Raw genomic sequence first — 19,944 nt, 5'->3', positions numbered from 1 at the left:
CAATGTTCATTAATCAAAGCTGCCTTTTTTAAGCTGGCCGATGCTTGTGTGTCACTTTTACAGTTCATTCTTTATGAAAAATACTTAATATATGCTAGTAAAAATGTTGTGAGTACTCTGAAATTATAATTATTGTTGTTTAAAAAGGTTTCCCTCTTGGGTCCTTGAATTTACCCTGATGGTTTTCTTAGGATATCACAATGGTGGAACTGGTCGTCCTGTGATCAGCTGGCTGTGTGTACATTGTCTAATCATATCACAATGGAAGATAAGAAAGTAAAGGCTGCAAGACACTAACAAAATAGACTGATAGCTAAAATATACTGGAGTCATGTGCCCAAGAAGTGTGTCATTTTCTGGATTTTGAAAATCATCCTAATTGTTTTGTGTCACTCAAAGAGCCTGACCTAAAGGAATACTGAGACCCTACAACTTGTATTGATTTGAGAGGGAGTACTTGGTGCTCAGCTTTTGTTGAGACCAAAATCAAGTGTTCTGAAACGTGAGACCATCCAGCTAACCAAGTGTATACAAATTAATGCATAGTAAATACAGTCTATATAACTGCCAAAATATCACTTGCAAAACAGGTCTGCACCTGTTTGCATGCAGAGAAGAAACCCACCTTTCCACATGGAGTGGAAATATCACATGCAAGTAGACACTTAGACATGCTTATAGGTAACCTTTATGCCTAAATGTCTGTTAGCATACACACTTATATGTTTACAGGTGTAAATCTGAGTGGAGTTTATAAATCTTGCAGTCACGCTTTCAAAGACTACTTTCAAAATTTGATGACAAAATGTTCATGTATATATAACCCTTCTACCAGTCACAGTTGGCAGCAACAAGGGCTGGGTTCAGTATCTAGGGGTTCGGTTCCAACAATACAACACAAAATCAGCTCGAGCCCCCTCTCAGTGACCTGGGACAATTACACACCACCCTCTGGGAGCCTCTAAGAGACAATGCTTCTCCTCTCGCAAGCACAGAGTCTGAGTGTAGTAAAAACTTTTAATAAAAGGAGGGAAATAATACGGCATTAATTTGGGGAAACACCACAACTAGGGTTTATAAACATAAACCATGATCAGAAGACCCACCCCCAAGTAAGTTGGGCAGTGTCCTTTTCCCCTCAAAAAGAAAAGGAGTACTTGTGGCACCTTAGAGACTAACCAATTTATTTGAGCATAAGCTTTCGTGAGCTACAGCTCACTTCATCGGATGCATAAAGTGGAAAATACAGTGAGGAGATTTATATAAACACAGACCATGAAAAAACCCCTCAGGTTCTTAAGTCCAGCAACCCAAAAGTCCCTTTAATGTGCCCGACCCTTCTCTGCACCCCAATCATAGTTGCTGTCCTTGGCCAACAACTCATAGTTGCTGACACTGCTGGCCGCTTGCCACACCTCTCCACCAGCCACCTGGCTGGCCACTCGCCAAGATGTCTTCAGGACTCCACACAGCTCTCACTGATTTCAGCTGTTAGCGGGGGAGCCTCACTGCTGGTGCCCACTGGGCAGTCTCTTGCAATAGAGACACTGTCCAAAAGTAGGTCTAATACTTAGACCTAGGTAGCAGTGATTTCAGCTCTTCAGAGTGTAACAAGACTCTCAACTGAGTCTAAATTAGCTCTTTTATTATACTGTGGAGAGAGGAAGGGTCAAATGGGCCCACACCATCAGGTACAAGTACCTGTCCCCACCCTTTCTCAATTCACTGGGCTTTGGAACCCATGTCCCCTGCCTAACAAGTGCAGTTTAGTTCAGGATGGAGTCCCTCCATCGGGGTATGCCAAGTAGAGTTCTGTAGCCCTTGATTCACCCAAGGATAACAACCCTTTATTACTCCTACCCCAATAACAAAGAGACTGGGGATTCCACACCAGCCAAAAGGGACCATTTGGCAAGCAATCCCATCATGCTGAGCACCTAGCCAAAGTGGGTGTACCCATGCAAACGAGATCAGCTCCTGAATCCTTTTCCACAGTTCACCACTAGTCCTTTTCCACAGTTCACCACAGGGGAGAGCTCATTCAGACTCGGTTTACATATACAAGCACTCCAGAAATCACACAACTGATAAATTAAAATTCTGTTGACAATGGCTGGGAACCAAAGATATCTCATTGCAACAATGTGAAAAAACAAACAACCAAACAAAAAACATACATACAATATTGCCACTCCTATTTGTGAGGCATTAGCTTATTTCACATAACCTCTTATGAGCAGATGATCACAGCTGTAGATCAAGTGTATTCAGCTTCTCCCGCAACCCAACCCTCCCACCTACTTTTCCTCCAGTGACCCCATATACCAAATTAATTTTTGCTCTATCCCAGATTCTCTTGTGCTGTTTTAGCCAACAAAATTGAGCCAAAATGCCATAATGAATAATAATTTGTTCATTTTTAAAGCTTCAGTACCATGTAGGGTGAAGTATCTGTTATCCAAAGGCTTTTCTAAAGTGATCATCATAGTATTTACATTGAAATTAGCACATTATTATGCTATTAAAATATATATTTTAAAGTATAATATATATACTGTTACTGAAAGTTTAATGAATTGCCTATTCCTTCCAAATGTTATATAGTCAGTCAGCCTAATTACTGAATCTATTTTCTTCACAACTAAAGGACTAAAATACAATTTTTGAATGGTTTCCATAGGAACTTTGATGACACCCGGAAAACAACTTCACAACCCACTTTGGGGTGATAACCTGAAGGCTGAGAACCACAGCTTTATAGAATTAGTATCTCACCACTTGGCAGCTTTTGCATCAAATGAAAACAGAGTGTTTCTAATTAAAGAAAACATTGATGTTTTTGTTACAAAACAAAAACATGTCTAAAGAAAAGTGAACAAGGATAATCAGGTAGGCTACAACTCATACCTTTGAAATGGAAAGGCCTTGCTGTCCTTTGTTGTGTTATTCTTGGGTTGCTCCTTTGTGTCATATGGCCACTCTTTGTTTTACTAGCTTTTGGTCTTCCTTTCATGTGGTGAAATTCTTTAGGTCTTCCCAATACAGAAATAACCATGGTTTTCTCAAATTCCTGTCCAAAAGTGGATCTAGAAGAGGTGAAAGTCAGATTTATGGCCCAATTACATTTGATCTAAGTATCTATTCTAAGCAACATTCAAATGGTTGATTCAAGAGGCCAATGAACATAAGCCTGGGATATAATACTACAATGTTATCCTTTAAAGCTAAGATGATAAAACAGAACAAGGGTAAGAGGTTTTTTTTCTACAATAATGTAAATGTAAACATTGCATTGGTATCAAGAGCAAATTAAAAACAATGGAAATTTGTTCCAGATATTCCTTCCAGATAAGATGTAGATTGCAAAAGAGAACTATTGGGTGTTGTAACGAGGAATTGGGGATGTCAGATGCTCAGAATACAGCATATGAGCTCCCTTTGGGAGGGGACAAAGCTGCCAGAAATTTCATTCCAGGGAGTGGGGTTACAAGTTGGACATTTTTGCTTTGTTTTAAATTATAATATTTAGGTGCAGATATCAGATTGTCCAGTTTTTGACTGGAGGAATCCACAGAATAGGCTGCCCGAATGAGAATGTGTGGAACTGAGAATCACTATACAGAGAATGGATGACACCCAGATCCACAAGACTGAGGCCACCTCAGAGACTAATAGAAAATTCTTAGTGAGTTATTTTATTTATTTGTACGTATACTGTTGTGTCTTATGTATGTTCATGTTTATTTGTAAAGGTGAGATGTGAGGATCTCTCTTTAAAAGAGCCATGCTTGGGAGTCAGCTCCACCTAGTCTGACAGATGGTCCCAGACTTAATTCTAATAAAGAACCATCTCTCTCAGCTTTGTCAAAGGCTCCTTCCTAAGAACTCATGAATATTATACTGATGACTGTTGGACTACTGATTTTACTACATATTGTTACTGGGAATTTGTTTGCTCAGTCTGAATAAACCAATACCAGAGCTAATCTAAAATCCTTAATAGTCAATGGAAAGATTTCTATTAACTTCAGTGGGGTTCAGAGCTGATCCTTTAGTTGCATATACCGTAGTACCGTGTTATTCACTATGCACTGTCTATAATTTATTATTGTTATTGTTATTTGTTGTTGGTTTTTTTGTATTCTTTGTCCCTCACACAATGTCCTGATTCTGCAGCATTAACATGAAAAAGGAATGAGCGCAATAAGTCTCTCCCTGCTGCCCTTACCCTGACCCACAACAATTGATGTACCATTTCAGAAATGGCACTCTCCCTCAAAAAAATGTTTTGTACTGTAAACAATGAACTTAGGCCCCAGCGTTTTCACTGAAGTTATGCCTAATGAACACTATCTTTGTTCACATGCAGAGATCTGAAACCAATATAACTGGCTTGGCAGTCACAGAAGCATTCTATTTATTCGGAAAAAGCCAAGAAGAAAGGGGAAAACTTGTAGCAATTAGAAGATTCTGGTGGCAACTCCTGCTGGTAGAAGACTGCAGTGGCCATCCTGATCTCATCCACAGGGCATATTTGATTGTTCTTTACAATACCGGATGGTCTCCAAGAACATATGTTTACAGTCATACTGAAATAATCAGAAACAAAAAGTTGTCCTAATGTAATAATAATACCACCTCATAAATTTACTTTGAGATATACTGATTAAAAGAAAGTAATGAATAATCACACTGAAGTCAATAGACTTATCCTGGTGTGAAGCCAACATAAATTAAAGGAGAATCAGAACCACTGAGTATGTGAAACATTGTTTTCACATTCCTTTACATTCTCTAACCTCACTGATGTGCAGTGTTTTGCTTGCAGTTTTACAAAAGTGAGTCCAAATTCTGTTCACAGTTGCATCAGTGAAACTCCAGAGCAGCTCCACTGACATGTGTGGAGTTAATACAGATTTATGTCAATGTAACTGAGAGAAGGATCTAGCCCAAAGTGTTTGGTGATTAACTGCATTATTAATCAGTCACACATCTTTTTTGTTTCTCTGAACCACACAATGATGTGGGTTGCAAGAATATAGGTCACACAAAGAGTTTGAAATGTCAAACATTTTTTTAGCCACATATGGAAGACTTTATTAAAAGTTTAATGCAGATGCAGTTTAAGGCAAAGATGACACATTACACCGTTTGAAAATGATTATTGATTTATTAAGATTTATACTAAGACGTAGGTAATGGTGGAAACTAGTTGTACCATCTTATAATGTAACCACAGTCTTTTCCACTTTCCATTTGGGAAATGGACAAAATATATGTATTGCTGTAACACAGTGGAAAACAAGATTTTCTTAATGTAAGAAAGACTTTGTAAAGTTTAGTGCAGAGGGTACCTGTGACCTTACACTCCATATTCTTTATGGAAATATGCTTATGATACAGATATGGCATAACTGAGATATACTTTATGCAAGACAGCTCATATAAGATATCATTGGAAAGGTTATCGTTTACTGAATGTGATCATCCAATTTGTATGCCTGTATCATTTCTGTATCTGAAGTTAGGAATATTGACCATGTATCTGTATTTCAAATGTGCTACTTTGGGTGACCCCCACAACTAGCCCTTCAGGTACAACAATGAAAAGCCAAACAGGGCTAATGGCCCATTAGAAAAGACAATGGACTGTGAAAGAGTTTAGTCTTCCTGTGGATGCTCCAGACAGCCTGTGAGTAATGGCTGCTACAACCCTGCAGAGACATGGGTCTGAGTCACCTGCTTCTTGACCCTCCAACCCCATCCCCTTGGAATGCCAGTATTTTTCCACTGGAAAACAAAGGGTTCCCATCATACACAAAAGCTATATAAGGCAGGAGAGTGACATCATTGCCCAAAGACAGGTTTCAGAGTAACAGCCGTGTTAGTCTGTATTCGCAAAAAGAAAAGGAGTACTTGTGGCACCTTAGAGACTAACCAATTTATTTGAGCATGAGCTTTCGTGAGCTACAGCTCACTTCATCGGATGCATACTGTGGAAATTGCAGAATACATTATTATATACACAGACACCATGAAACAATACCTCCTCCCACCCCACTCTCCTGCTGGTAATAGCTTATCTAAAGTGATCATCAAGATGGGCCATTTCCAGCACAAATCCAGGTTTTCTCACCCTCTGCCCCCCCCACAGACAAATTCACTCTCTTGCTGGTTATAGCCCATCCAAAGTGAGCACTCTCTTCACAATGTGTATGATAATCAAGGTGGGCCATTTCCTGCAGGAATCCAGGTTCTCTCACCCCCCTCCAAAAACCACACACACAAACTCTCCTTACAACGTGCATGAAAATCAAGGTGGGCCATTTCCAGCACAAATACAGGTTTTCTCACCCCCCCACCCCCATACACACACAAACTCACTCTCCTGCTGGTAATAGCCTATCCAAAGTGACCACTCTCCTTACAACGTGCATGAAAATCAAGGTGGGCCATTTCCAGCACAAATCCAGGTTTTTTAACCCCCCCCACACACACAAACTCACTCTCCTGCTGGCAATAGCTCATCCAAACTGACCACTCTCCCCACAATGTGCATGACAATCAAGGTGGGCCACTTCCAGCATAAATCCAAGTTTAACCAGAAGGCCGGGGGGGGGGGTAGGAAAAAACAAGGGGAAATAGGGAGAGTGAGTTTGTGTGTGTGGGTTTTGGGGGGGGGGGTGAGAAAACCTGGATTTGTGCTGGAAATGGCCCACCTTGATTTTCATGCACATTGTAAGGAGAGTGGTCACTTTGGATAGGCTATTACCAGCAGGAGAGTGAGTTTGTGTGTGTATGGGGGTGGGGGGGGTGAGAAAACCTGTATTTGTGCTGGAAATGGCCCACCTTGATTTTCATGCACGTTGTAAGGAGAGTTTGTGTGTGTGGTTTTTGGAGGGGGGTGAGAGAACCTGGATTCCTGCAGGAAATGGCCCACCTTGATTATCATACACATTGTGAAGAGAGTGCTCACTTTGGATGGGCTATAACCAGCAAGAGAGTGAGTTTGTCTGTGGGGGGGCGGAGGGTGAGAAAACCTGGATTTGTGCTGGAAATGGCCCATCTTGATGATCACTTTAGATAAGCTATTACCAGCAGGAGAGTGGGGTGGGAGGAGGTATTGTTTCATGGTGTCTGTGTATATAATAATGTATTCTGCAATTTCCACAGTATGCATCCGATGAAGTGAGCTGTAGCTCACGAAAGCTCCTGCCCAAAGAGACACTGGGGAACACTTGAAAAGAAGAACTCAACTGAGGGGAGAAGAGTTGAGCCCAGGCTGGAAGGTTGTCTAGTCTGTGAGTAATAATACCTGAAGTTTCAAGCTGCAGGCCAATGCAGCTGGCTTTCAAGAATCTGTAATCTGTCTGAAACAACTTTTAGGGTGAGAAATTACAATTTGTATCCAATTTCTTTAGTGAATCAAGCTTAGTTTGTGTGTTTTGTTTTATTTGCTTAGTAATCTGCTTTGTTCTGTTTTCTATCCCTTTAACCACTTAAAGTCTGCCTTTTATAGTTAATAAATTTGTTTTGTTTATTATTAAACCCAGTTTGTGCAATTTCTACCTGAGGGAGGGGGGAGCAAGAAGATATACATATCTCTCTTCACATTGAGGAAGACGGTGAATTTTTATGAGCTTGCACTGCACAGATTTTTCTATACAGTGCAAGACAATATACCTTTGGGTGTGTACTCCAAGGGAGGTGGGCACCTGAGTGCTGGAGCAAGTCCCTTAAACTGAGTCTTCCCAGAGCTGATCTCAGTGTCTGTGTCTTTCTGCAGCTGGGTGTGGCCCTGCCTGTGTATGTGCTAGCGGAGGCTTAAGAGCCTGGTCCAGCAAGACAAGGGGCCTATTCTGGCAGAAAAGGCGGGCTCAGTGGTATCTTAACACATCAGGTGGCACCTTAAAGGGAGGCAACCCATCACAGTACCATAGCTGTAGATTGCCACAAGAACAGCAGCAAAAAACATCCCAATATTCTAAATTGTAAAAATGATTTAGCACAGTTCTTGAGGGAATCACAAGCACAATAGGCACAAAGAGTGAAAAGTGCCGAGTTAAGACAAACTTGTATTTTGTAGCCAAAGATGACTACTTGCAATCATACAGATATGGCTTTCATTGTCATGCTTATGCAAACTATAATAAATCTACAAATTATTCTTCTTCCTTACCACTTCCCTATTTGCATTTGGTGACTTTTATATTTCACTTCCAAAACTCATGAGCATACACCAGGCTGTCATGCAAATTGGTCTCTCTAATTCCTCTGATGCCAAATTCACGTACTCACAGATGAGGGTAGTTCCCTGGCCCCACTGTGCACCGCTGCCACCCCAGACCTGGTCCAGGTAAGCAGCACCGGGACTGAGCCCACACCCTGAACCCCTTCTTCACCCCGCACCCCAACCCCCTGCACTGAGCATCCTGCTGCACCCCGCACCCTTCCTGCACCCCAACCCCCTGCCCTGAGCCCCCTCCTGCACTACGCATCCCCTCCTGCACCCCAACCACCTTCCCTGAGCCTCCTCGCACACCCCACACCACTCCTCTGCCCCAACCCCTTGTCCTGAGCCCCTTCCTGCACCCCCTCCACACCCCACACTCCCTCCTGCACCCCAACCCCCTGCCCCAGCCCTACATTCATGGGCCTGCATGCAATTTCCCCACCCAGATGTGACCCTTGGGCCAAAAAGTCTGCCCACCCCTGCTCTAAGGCCTTCTGAAAACTATGTTGCAACTGTTCAAAATTGGCTTGCACAGTCTCACAATCTTTCATACATAGCACTAAGCCATCAACAAACAGTATGTTCCAAAGTAGCTCCCTTCATATATTCTCACTTATTACACCCATGATAACCAGAAACAAAAGGGACTCAATGCTGACTGCCTGATGCAGGCTATCAACTGTAAATTCAGTACTGGAGCTCCATTTAGTGTTGACTATGGTAGTCACTCCCTAATACATATCCTGGATAAAACTGTTATACCCTTTTAGCACACTTCCTGGTCACAAATGGCACCTAACTAGTTTTCATGGTATCCAATCATATGCCTTCACCATGTCTACAGAGACCATACCCAGTTGCCATCTCTTTTCTCTGAACTTCTCCATGAGGATTCATAGCACAAACATGTCAGCAATCGTTCTCTGTCCGAGCATTAATCCATACTGACCTGTCCACTGAAATCCTTGCCCCATTGAAGTAAATGGGAGTTTTTCTATTTAAGTCAATAGGGCCAAGATTTCACCCAGAGTGTCCACTAATAGGAGACAGATCCTTTGATTGGTATTAGCTGTGTGGAGAAGACTCTCCGCACATATGACTCCTTCCTGTTGTGATGGACGTGTGTGCTTTAAAGGGCATTCTTGAAGTTGGGGCAACTGGGGAAAATCCTAACAGCAAGACTCCAATTGTGCCTCAGCCAGAGATACACGAGTTCTGACTGCAGTGTCAACAGCCATTTGTGGCAGGCAGCCTCCTTCCCCCTGACAGAATGTGCCCAAGAACTATCAGAGAAGAGATCACAACTTCAGGGGAGGTCCCCACACCCCAAATTCCTCCCATGAGTAGGTCTGCATTAAGGGTTGTTCTGAGCCAAGGAATTGCACATTAGCAATCCTGTAAACCCACTGGTAAATAACTTCATAGGAAGCTCAGAAAGACCTAGTTTGGTATGTGCTTTGAAACTTTTCATTTACTTGGGTGTTCCCCAAGAAATCCCCCTTCAGCTTAAAACATACACAAATAAATTCTTAGTCCATTCTTAATATGCATTGCAAGAAATACTATAATGGTAGCTGTCGCCAAAGCACACTGAGACTAATGTATGTCCTACCCACCTGAGTATATTCATATTATGACATTTTGGTAAGCATTTTTCCTGTTATTGTTTAGTCTGCAGCCAGCGCATATTGTGAATTAGCCCTGCTAGATCTCATAACTAAGCAGAGCCAAGCTATATTATTATTTGCCTAGGAAATAAATAGCCATTTATAATCCCATAATACTTTTTCTCAGAGTTAGAGTGTTTCCTTTCAGGGACTGGACAAATTTAAATGCATGCAGTTTCAACTGGATTTGGTACTCTTCCTGTCTTAAACCATTGTGTTGTGTTAGTGTGCTATTAAATAGCCATTATAGCCCACAATAAAGGTGGGTAATACATTCCTTATTAAAGCTTACAGAAATATTTCAAATTCATTAAAATTTCATTTACAACAATAAGAGAAAAAAAGTGTGGGAAATTTTTTTTACAGTTTTACAACCATCAATATTTCAATGGAAAAATGGGAAAACATTTAACAAGTTTCACCAAAATATTTACTGGGTTTTGGCCTGCTATAATCCCTACCTAGGAATTTTATATTTTTGACAGGGTACAAGGTTTATTAATTAATGGTTGTGAAGTCCTTTCAAATTCTTGGATGATATAAAACACAAAATATTATTTCACACTGCTAAATCATTGAAAATTACATTTATGAACAACCCTGTTTTATTGGTTTCAGAGTAACAGCCGTGTTAGTCTGTATTTGCAAAAAGAAAAGGAGTACTTGTGGCACCTTAGAGACTAACCAATTTATCTGAGCATAAGCTTTCGTGAGCTACAGCTCACTTTATTGGTGGGTAAATTCTTCTTAAGATGGAATGATCCATGTATGTCATGTTTTCAACTGAGTGAGTAATTAACCATTCACTACTATTAGCAATTTGCTAAGGTTCATGGTGGATTCTCCATCACTGACAGTTTATAAATCAATATGGGATGTTTTCTAAATGCTTCTAATGCTTTAAGAATTATTTGGGTGAAGTTCTATGGCCTGTGTTATATAGGAGTCACACTAGATGATCCCAATGGTGCCTTGTGGCCTTGGAATCTATGAATCTGTACCAATCTGCAGAACATATGGCATTCTGCTTTGCCATTCTCCCTCCCCCTCCCCCCATCCCTGTTCATCATTATTTATAATTATCCTCATTATTATTTCTAATTGAGACACATTTTTCCTCATCCACAACTCTCTAAATTATGCTAAAATGAGTACGCACATACACAAATTTAAGAGTACCTGTGAACACAGCAGGTGGTTTGATACTTCATTTGTGCAAAAATACATCTCCTCCCCAATGACCCATGGAAATGTTATGGTTAGTTGAAGCTTTAGGCCATTCGTTCTCTGGAAAGTGTCCTAATATATTACATAGATACATAGTAATGGTTTGTTTGCTCCTCCTCATTGTTTCTGCCAACACATACATTTGTGTAAGAAATGTATTTTTTCAAACAGGAACACCACGCCTTGTTTGCACAAACACAGGGTTTTTTTTCTCTACATGCTGTCTTTCAAGCTATGCAAATTGAATAATGAGACTTTATTCCCTCCCTGGCCCCAAAATTCTGGCAGGATTCATTTAATTTCCATGTAAAATGTAATCGGTTTGATAATAGGTCACTCAGAAATATTCTGCTCGCAGGATCTCCTGCTGTTATGCTAATTGCATGATAACACAGTATACAACCAAGGCCCATGAACATTATTAGATCATGCATTTCATTTTGGTAAGCTGTGCGGTAAGGTGTTAAAGAAAGTGTCAGTTAATACTACAGATACAGCTAAGTTAAAAAACTAAAAAAATGTATCTATAATAAACAAAATTCTGGTCATGTCTGCAGACTTAATAAGCATTTATTAGAGCAGCATTGAGTTGTTCACCAAAACTTCTTTTTTCATGAATATGAAACTGCTTGCTAAATTCACATTGAACACAGGGCCTGAAATCCGAAGTAGTCTAGGCCACAAAACCAGAAACATTCAAATGACTCCAAGTGAGGAGTTGTAAGGTAATATTCAGTACAAGATAGATAGCAAAGTGAGCAGAGGAGGATGATTTTCAGGTTTGGAATCACACATGGAAGAGAAGTACGGCAGGAGATTATGGTCACATGCAAGAACTTTCCATAAACCTTAAATGTTATTTTGTTGAAAAATTTAACTTTTCTACTTATATATCATTTGTGAATGAAAATTAGCCCATTCCCCTCTAAAACTGGCTAATTTCTAACCTCTACTTCCAAACTAACTTTCAGAACTGTGTTCAAATAAATATCAACATATATATTGAAATATGCAAATTTAGAACGTACACATTGTTCAGTGTAAAATCCCAGGATCATGAAATTTGGCAGGGAGGGAGTGAAGGTGAGTGAAGGAATGGAAATCTGCAGATATGCAAGCAGGTAAAAAACACTTCATACAAAATGCACCTTCTCAGAACTCCATTCTGCATCAAACAATACTAAAATTCAGTGGGATCTGTACAGGTACCACTTCTTATAGGACTGTTCGTAAGATTGTGGGCTATATCTGTATTTATGGCATCACAGCTGCAATTGTCCAGCCCTCATTGTTTTATATGTTCCCCAGTGATCTCAGAAAATGTTGAGAAAAACTTCGGTTAAGGAATAAGCCTACAGTTGCTTCTAAGTTTGCAGGAATCACCCCCAACTGGGAAGTATCTTGAAAAGAGAAACATCTTTTATATAAAGAAATTTATTGCTCTCATTATAGATAGGGTTTCTATAATCCTGAAAAATAACTACAAATTTTAATAGGTTCTTCCAGGATTTAACCAGTTAGAAAAATGGAATATAAATTCACATTTTCCTGGCTGAAGATCTGACCTCACTCTTTGTTCACCTCTACTGGCCTGAGGCAAGCCCAAGGCAACAAAAATTTCCCAAGTAAGGATGAGGGATGGAATGTGTTAATAAGAAGATTGATGTCAATCTAGGAAGAAGATAATATTAGAGATTGTTTATGAAAGAGAAAAATTGTCATTCCATTTCCAGTGTTGTACAGAACAATGCCTCTGGACTGATTTGATCAGTTTATGGAATTCTAATCAGCTGTTGCTAATGGTGAATCATAAAACAAGTGCATAAAGATTTAATATGTCAAAAGGAGAGCCACGAAGGAGAGTGCAATAGTTCATTCTGTCTGTGACATCCTACGTCTTTCTCTTGGGTTCAGAAATATTTAAATAGAGTGGTGTCAAGTGTATCCTGATGGATTGTAAGGCCTTACTTTTTTTTAAAAAAAACTACTTAACTAAAAAAAGTCACATTGGAAATGAAAATACTTTTCAGTCCAACTACAGCATTTTTTTAAAGGGGTGGTGGCGATAACACTCTTGATATACTCAGCTTTAAGAGTAAGTATTCTGAGTACATCTTGTGGAGCAGTTGATTTCCCCAAAGGGAAATCTACTTCAAAAACTTGATAGCTTGCCTGCTGTGTTTTCCTAGAGATTTCATAGAATCATAGAATATCAGGGCTGGAAGGGACCTCAGGAGGTCATCTAGTCCAACCCTCTGCTCAAAGCAGGACCAATCCCCAAATAAATCATCCCAGCCAGGGCTTTGTCAAGCCTGATCTTAAAAACTTCTAAGGAAGGAGATTCCACCACCTCCCTTAGTAACGCATTCCAGTGTTTCACCACCCTCCTAGTGAAAAAGTTTTTCCTAATAGCCAACCTAAACCTCCCCCACTGCAACTTGAGACCATTACTCCTTGTTCTGTCATCTGCTACCACTGAGAACAGTCTAGAGCCATCCTCTTTGGAACCCCCTTTCAGGTAGTTGAAAGCAGCTATCAAATCCCCCCTCATTCTCCTCTTCCGCAGACTAAACAATCCCAGTTCCCTCAGCCTCTCCTCATAAGTCATGTGTTGGGCCCAATCATTTTTGTTGCCCTTCGCTGGACTCTTTCCAATTTTTCCACATCCTTCTTGTAGTGTTGGGCCCAAAACTGGACACAGTACTCCAGATGAGGCCTCACCAATGTCAAATAGAGGGGAACGATCATGTCCCTCGATCTGCTGGCAATGCTCCTACTTATACATCCCAAAATGCCATTGGCCTTCTTGGTAACAAGGGCACACTGTTGACTCATATCCAGCCTCTTGTCCACTGTAACCTCTAGGTCCTTTCCTGCAGAACTTCTGCCTAGCCATTCGGTCCCTAGTCTTTAGCGGTGCATGGGATTCTTCCGTCCTAAGTGCAGGACTCTGCACTTGTCCTTGTTGAACCTCATCAGATTTCTTTTGGCCCAATCCTCTAATTTGTCTAGGGCCCTCTGTATCCTATCCCTACCCTCCAGCATATCTACCTCTCCTCCCAGTTTAGTGTCATCTGCAAACTTGCTGAGGGTGCAATCCACACCATCCTCCAGATCATTTATGAAGATATTGAACAAAACCGGCCCCAGGACCGACCCTTGGGGCACTTCACTTGATACCGGCTGCCAACTAGACATGGAGCCATTGATCACTACCCATTGAGCCTGACAATCTAGCCAACTTTCTATCCACCTTATAGTCCATTCATCCAGCCCATACTTCTTTAACTTGCTGGCAAGAATACTGTGGGAGACCGTGTCAAAAGCTTTGCTAAAGTCAAGGAACAACATGTTCACTGCTTTACCCTCATCCACAGAGCCAGTTATCTCATCACAGAAGGCAATTAGATTAGTCAGGCATGACTTGCCCTTGGTGAATCCATGCTGACTGTTCCTGATCACTTTACTCTCCTCTAAGTGCTTCAGAATTGATTCCTTGAGGACCTGCTCCATGATTTTTCCAGGGACTGAGGTGAGGCTGACTGGCCTGTAGTTCCCAGGCTCCTCCTTCTTCCCTTTTTTAATAATGGGCACTACATTAGCCTTTTTCCAGTCGTCCGGGACTTCCCCCAATCGCCATGAGTTTTCAAAGATAATGGCCAATGGCTCTGCAATCACATCCGCCAACTCCTTTAGCACACCCGGATGCAGCACATCCAGCCCCATGGACTTGTGCTCGTCCAGCTTTTCTAAATAGTCCCTAACCACCTCTTTCTCCACAGAGGGCTGGTCACCTCCTCCCCATGCTGTGCTGCCCAGTGCAGTAGTCTGGGAGCTAACCTTGTTCGTGAAGACAGAGCGGAAAAAAGCATTGAGTACATTAGCTTTTTCCACATCCTCTGTCATTAGGTTGCCTCCCTCATTCAGTAAGGGGCCCACACTTTCCTTGACTTTCTTCTTGTTGCTAACATACCTGAAGAAACCCTTCTTGTTACTCTTAACATCTTTAGCTAGCTGCAACTCCAGGTGTGATTTGGCCTTCCTGATTTCACTCCTGCATGCCCGAGAAATCTCTTTATACTCTTCCCTGGTCATTTGTCCAATCTTCCACTTCTCGTCAGCTTCTTTTTTGTGTTTAAGATCAGCAAGGATTTCACTGTTAAGCCAAGCTGGTCGCCTGCCATATTTACTATTCTTTCTACACATCAGGATGGTTTGTCCCTGTAACCTCAATAAGGATTCTTTAAAATACAGCCAGCTCTCCTGGACTCCTTTCCCCCTCACGTTATTCTCCCAGGGGATCCTGCCCATCAGTTCCCTGAGGGAGTCAAAGTCTGCAAAGTCTGCAATTTCTCCAGCATGGAGGTCTTCAGAACATGCCCTCCTTTCGGATGTAGAATTCTCCAACAAAATGAAATACTCACCACCATGTTTCAAAGACACCTGGAGAGATATTTTGATGGTTTAGTGAGTAAACATTTGGAAAATCCAGGTTTAGGATAGACCCTCATGACTGAAAAGCTTGGACATGCACCATACAAGTGATTCTCTCTGTCTGGAAATGTAGTACATTATCAGCATAGAAAAGCTATTACATTGCCATTGCTGTAGTATATAATTTCCCATATTTCTACCAACCAGTCCTGTTTCCATCTTTTTTTTTGTTCCAGATTGATCTGAATAACTACAACTCAAGAAAATACCTAAATAAAACAGGATATATTAAAAATACAGAGACCACCAAAGCCTGATAGTGTTCTGTACTTCAATTTAAAATCGATATACTGAACTGTATGTTGGCTGTCAGTGGGAACATAATATCAAGGCTTGAAGTAAGAACATGACTGTACAATTGCTAAAGATGGCTGTTCCCTATACATTGTAAAACCAATACTTCTTACCTTCCCACAAACATTTAATGTCGGTATAGCTCAACAGGTGGATAAGTGTGTCAAGATCTCATCCCATTAGCAGAAAGCGTTAAAGGCCTTCTAGGGAACTTCCTCCCAGGTTATGTCCTGTTTGTATATGTAGATATTTTGTTCATATCAGTTCATCTCTGACCTCTTCACCTCCTCTCCCCTTTGAAAGAGTTCTTTCTTATGTTTAGTTTCTTTATCCATTTCGTTTTGCCAAAGTGGCTGAGATGTTTTACAATGGAAGTCTTTTGAAAGTTTGTACTTTTTTACTTTTGTATTATTTATATCTATCTACATATATCACAAACACTGTATCCACCCAGAGTTGCTTTCTATATAGTGTCTCAAGATAATAGTACTTCCAGAAAAGACAAAAGCTTCCCTGAGATCAGTTTGTCTGTCATGTTTTTTTCTTTGCAAGTATTCCTTCCAGAAATGACTATGCTAACCATGCGGTCAGTTACCCCACATACAGATCATGACATCACTATCACAATCCCTGGATACACTCCATGTTAGGTTGTACTTTTACGCATTTGAGCACAGCTACTGAAGATGCCTTTCCCTTTGTAAATTCAGTATTTATCACCTCACAAACAAACACTGAAGTCTGAGTATATAGATGAAATAGATGGATAAGCAAGCTGAAATCTCCTGCTATTATCTCTTAAGCAAAATGCCTCTCTCTGGTGTTACCAAACTCCCAACTGTATTTCCTTTGCTCATGAAATCTGAATAAAAATACAGAACATAGAAAAAGATCTGAAGCAGCTGCCTATAAAGTGAGGCTTTAGTTTAGAAACATGTACTTGACCTGAAAGACAAGGGTTTACATCAAAATATTTGAAAATTTTCATGGCAAACAGAAGAATATGACAGGATTTTATGTGAATTCACAGTTCATAGGTATGGCTTGTCAGGTCTGTATCAATGTCCTTTCAGCATTACATACAATCTTTACTAAATCATTTTCACCAGTAAATCTCTCTCTCTCTGATTATATATATATATATATATATATATATATATATATATATATATATATATATATATATATATATAGTCGGTTACTACAAACAATTGCATTCACAATTATGCTTATTTAGCAACTTTTTGCTCTGAAATACCTGGGAGCTTTCAGTTTATTAGTGTTTGTGTAAACCTGTCTTGTTTCTGTAGGTGACTTACAGTATCTGCTCTGATTATTCTTTAACACCTCAAGTTTTATTACCTGCGAAGACTGCCGGTCCTTCATCAGTTGAGACTGAGGTGATCACAACACGTCTTCCAATCTTCTCTCGCTCTGGCCCTTCGCTGTGCTTGTCCATATCTCCTTGTTAGGAAATCATCCCACCTCTTTGGAGGCCGACCGTGTGGCTGTTTCTGTTCTCGTGGATACCACTTGGATATAGCTGTGGTCCATCTGTTGTCGCCGAGTTGGGCCACATGTCCCACCCTCCGCGTTTTGCTGAGCTTGCTTTCAACAACGACGTCTAGCACTCCAGACTGCTGCCTAATTATTTCATTGGGGATGTGATCACGGAGCAAAATGCCCAAAAATGTTCATTCCATCACCCTCTGTGTGACAGACAGTTGATGTTCTTCAATCTTTGTCAGCGACTATGTTTCGCTGCCATATAACATCGCTGGAAGCACGGTAGAGTTAAAAAGATTCGCACGAGTTTATTACCTATTCAACCATATTTAATACGTTTAAAAATCAATATCAAATGATATAGCAAGGAATAGGACTCAGCTATCAACCATGTCACACACTATAAGATTGAAAGTTTTACTTGAATATGCATTGTATTGTACTAGTTCACTATAAAAATCCCTTGGATGCATGCATTTTTATGACTCAGCAATGGCAAGGATGGATTTATTACATAACTGCAACAGCAATCATCATTAGATGCCAAGCAGGAATATAGTGAAAATCTAGGATTTGACAGTTTTTGACTCTTATAAAAAGTTTACAGGACACATTTTTCCTGAGCCAATGTTTGCAGTGCCTGCATCTTCAAAGCTGTCCTGTGCCTCAATAAAATCTATGTTCAAAAAAGATGAATTCAGACTAGAACAGGTGCAGAGAAAGGCTACTTCAGTGACCAAGGGAATAAAGAGCCTAACTTATGAGAGGAGACTATAAGATCTTGTCATGTTTAGCCAAGCAAAACAAAGGCTGAGGGAGATACAATTGCTCTAGATTTATATATCCCGGGCTAACCACTAGGGCAGGAGAAGAGCTGTTTACAAGTTAAAGAACACTTTTGGCAGAAGAACAAATGGGTATAAAGTGGCCATGAATAAATTTATGCTTGAAATTAGAAGGTTTCTAACTATCAGAGGAGTGGTATGGGAGTATTGGGCGTGTATAACCTAACTAGCTTCAAAATCCTAATTAGCTCTAAAATGGAGCTTGATAAATTTATGAATGTCATTATATGATGTGGCTGCCTGTGATAACAGTGGACTGAACTCGATAACCCAGAAAGTCCCATCCAGCCATGTGTTCCAATATTCTTCTAGCTCTGAAGAAGGATCTTTATCACAGTAAGGAAAACAGAATAATCTCTAAAGCAACTCAGTCTCTCTCTCTGCTTCACTATTGGGCTCCTACCTCAAACCTTCCTCAGCCAGTCTTTCTGCTACTGATTTAATGAAACGGTATGTATATTCTCATGCACCCTTACGTCCACATTCAGTTTAAAGATCAGATTTAGGCTGTGACCAATTATTTGGGGACTCCATTATCTTTTTGAAACACGTAGTTGACAAACAACTTTGTGCTGGAGCATTGGAGATGTTGGCAACATGGGACATGAAATCTCCTTAGACAATTCTTGGAAACTTCATCACCAGTTTGGACTGGGTCTCTGACAGCTCTTCTAAGCAGCTCTTTCTGCTAGCAGGTCTGGAGACTTTCAGGATACCAACAATGGCCTTATCCCTGGATTCAAAGCTGTTAATTTTCATGAATGCACTTCTTCTGTATTTCAGACTCAAAGGCAAAAGGTATTTTGTTCCATGCTCAGTCTCAACGCATACAATGTTATCTCATTAGATGTGCAAGGGACACCAGCTCCAATCTAGCACCAATCATCAAGTTGCTGTGTAGTCTTTTACCACTTATATCTGTTTTCTGAACAGCTTATGTCTGCCATGTAACAGTCCTGTTTATGTCATTGAACTCTGGATTGAATTCAGCAGTCACCTTACACCAAGTCTCAATGTGATCCCACAAATTTCACTGCTAAAAGGAACAATGTGCTAACTTTGGTGAGCAGACTTCAAGAGCTAAACCTCAAATCATACTATGTTCAACAATTTTCAAGGGATGGTTTGTGTGTCTGGGAGCGACCAGTCTTGTACCACCATGGGTACAATATCTGATATATCTCACCTATGTTAAAACCATCAATGTTACACACAATTCTGAAAACAGTTTATTTTACATTCAACGCCTTTTCCAAAGCTGTTCTTGTTACTCTTTGAAAAGGAGCACCCAATCAAACTCAAGTCTTCCCTCAACGACTGTACTAGCAAACAGAAATAGGTTCATTTTTTTCCCATTTGCCTCATGGTTTTGAACACAACCTTGTGATTTTTTTCCTTTATGTAACGAATTAGTTATATTAAAAGAGTTACAGATATTTTCCTGAATTTGTGAGATTCTTTAAACTTTATTACTACAATTATCTCATAACTTTAAGATGCCATCATTTGTCTAATCTCGAACGACAGGAACCTTATGTTACTTGGATATTTTATACCATTCTTACATCTCAAGCCCTGCAAAAATATTTTATCTGGTTCAGTGCTGCTGTTCAATTTATAAACACCATTTGCAGTGTATAAATTTTCAGATGTCCTAATCTTGAAGAAATTTGTCATA

At 40.3% G+C, this 19,944-nt stretch overlaps 2 long non-coding RNA genes across 2 annotated transcripts in view; one reads left to right on the top strand and one right to left on the bottom strand.

Annotated features, from left to right (window-relative positions):
• LOC141996871 (uncharacterized) overlaps window positions 1-19,944 on the bottom strand; it is a 246,885-nt gene that overhangs the window by 214,727 nt on the left and 12,214 nt on the right. The window lies entirely within an intron of this gene.
• LOC141996872 (uncharacterized) lies at window positions 2,760-4,448 on the top strand. Its single transcript, XR_012641636.1, has 3 exons — window positions 2,760-2,889; window positions 3,530-3,685; window positions 4,370-4,448. It is a non-coding gene; the product is annotated as an uncharacterized LOC141996872 (long non-coding RNA).

The sequence above is a fragment of the Natator depressus genome, chromosome 12 (assembly GCF_965152275.1).
Source record: "Natator depressus isolate rNatDep1 chromosome 12, rNatDep2.hap1, whole genome shotgun sequence".
Classification (NCBI taxonomy): domain Eukaryota; kingdom Metazoa; phylum Chordata; order Testudines; family Cheloniidae; genus Natator; species Natator depressus.
This window is presented reverse-complemented; position numbering and strand designations above follow the sequence as displayed.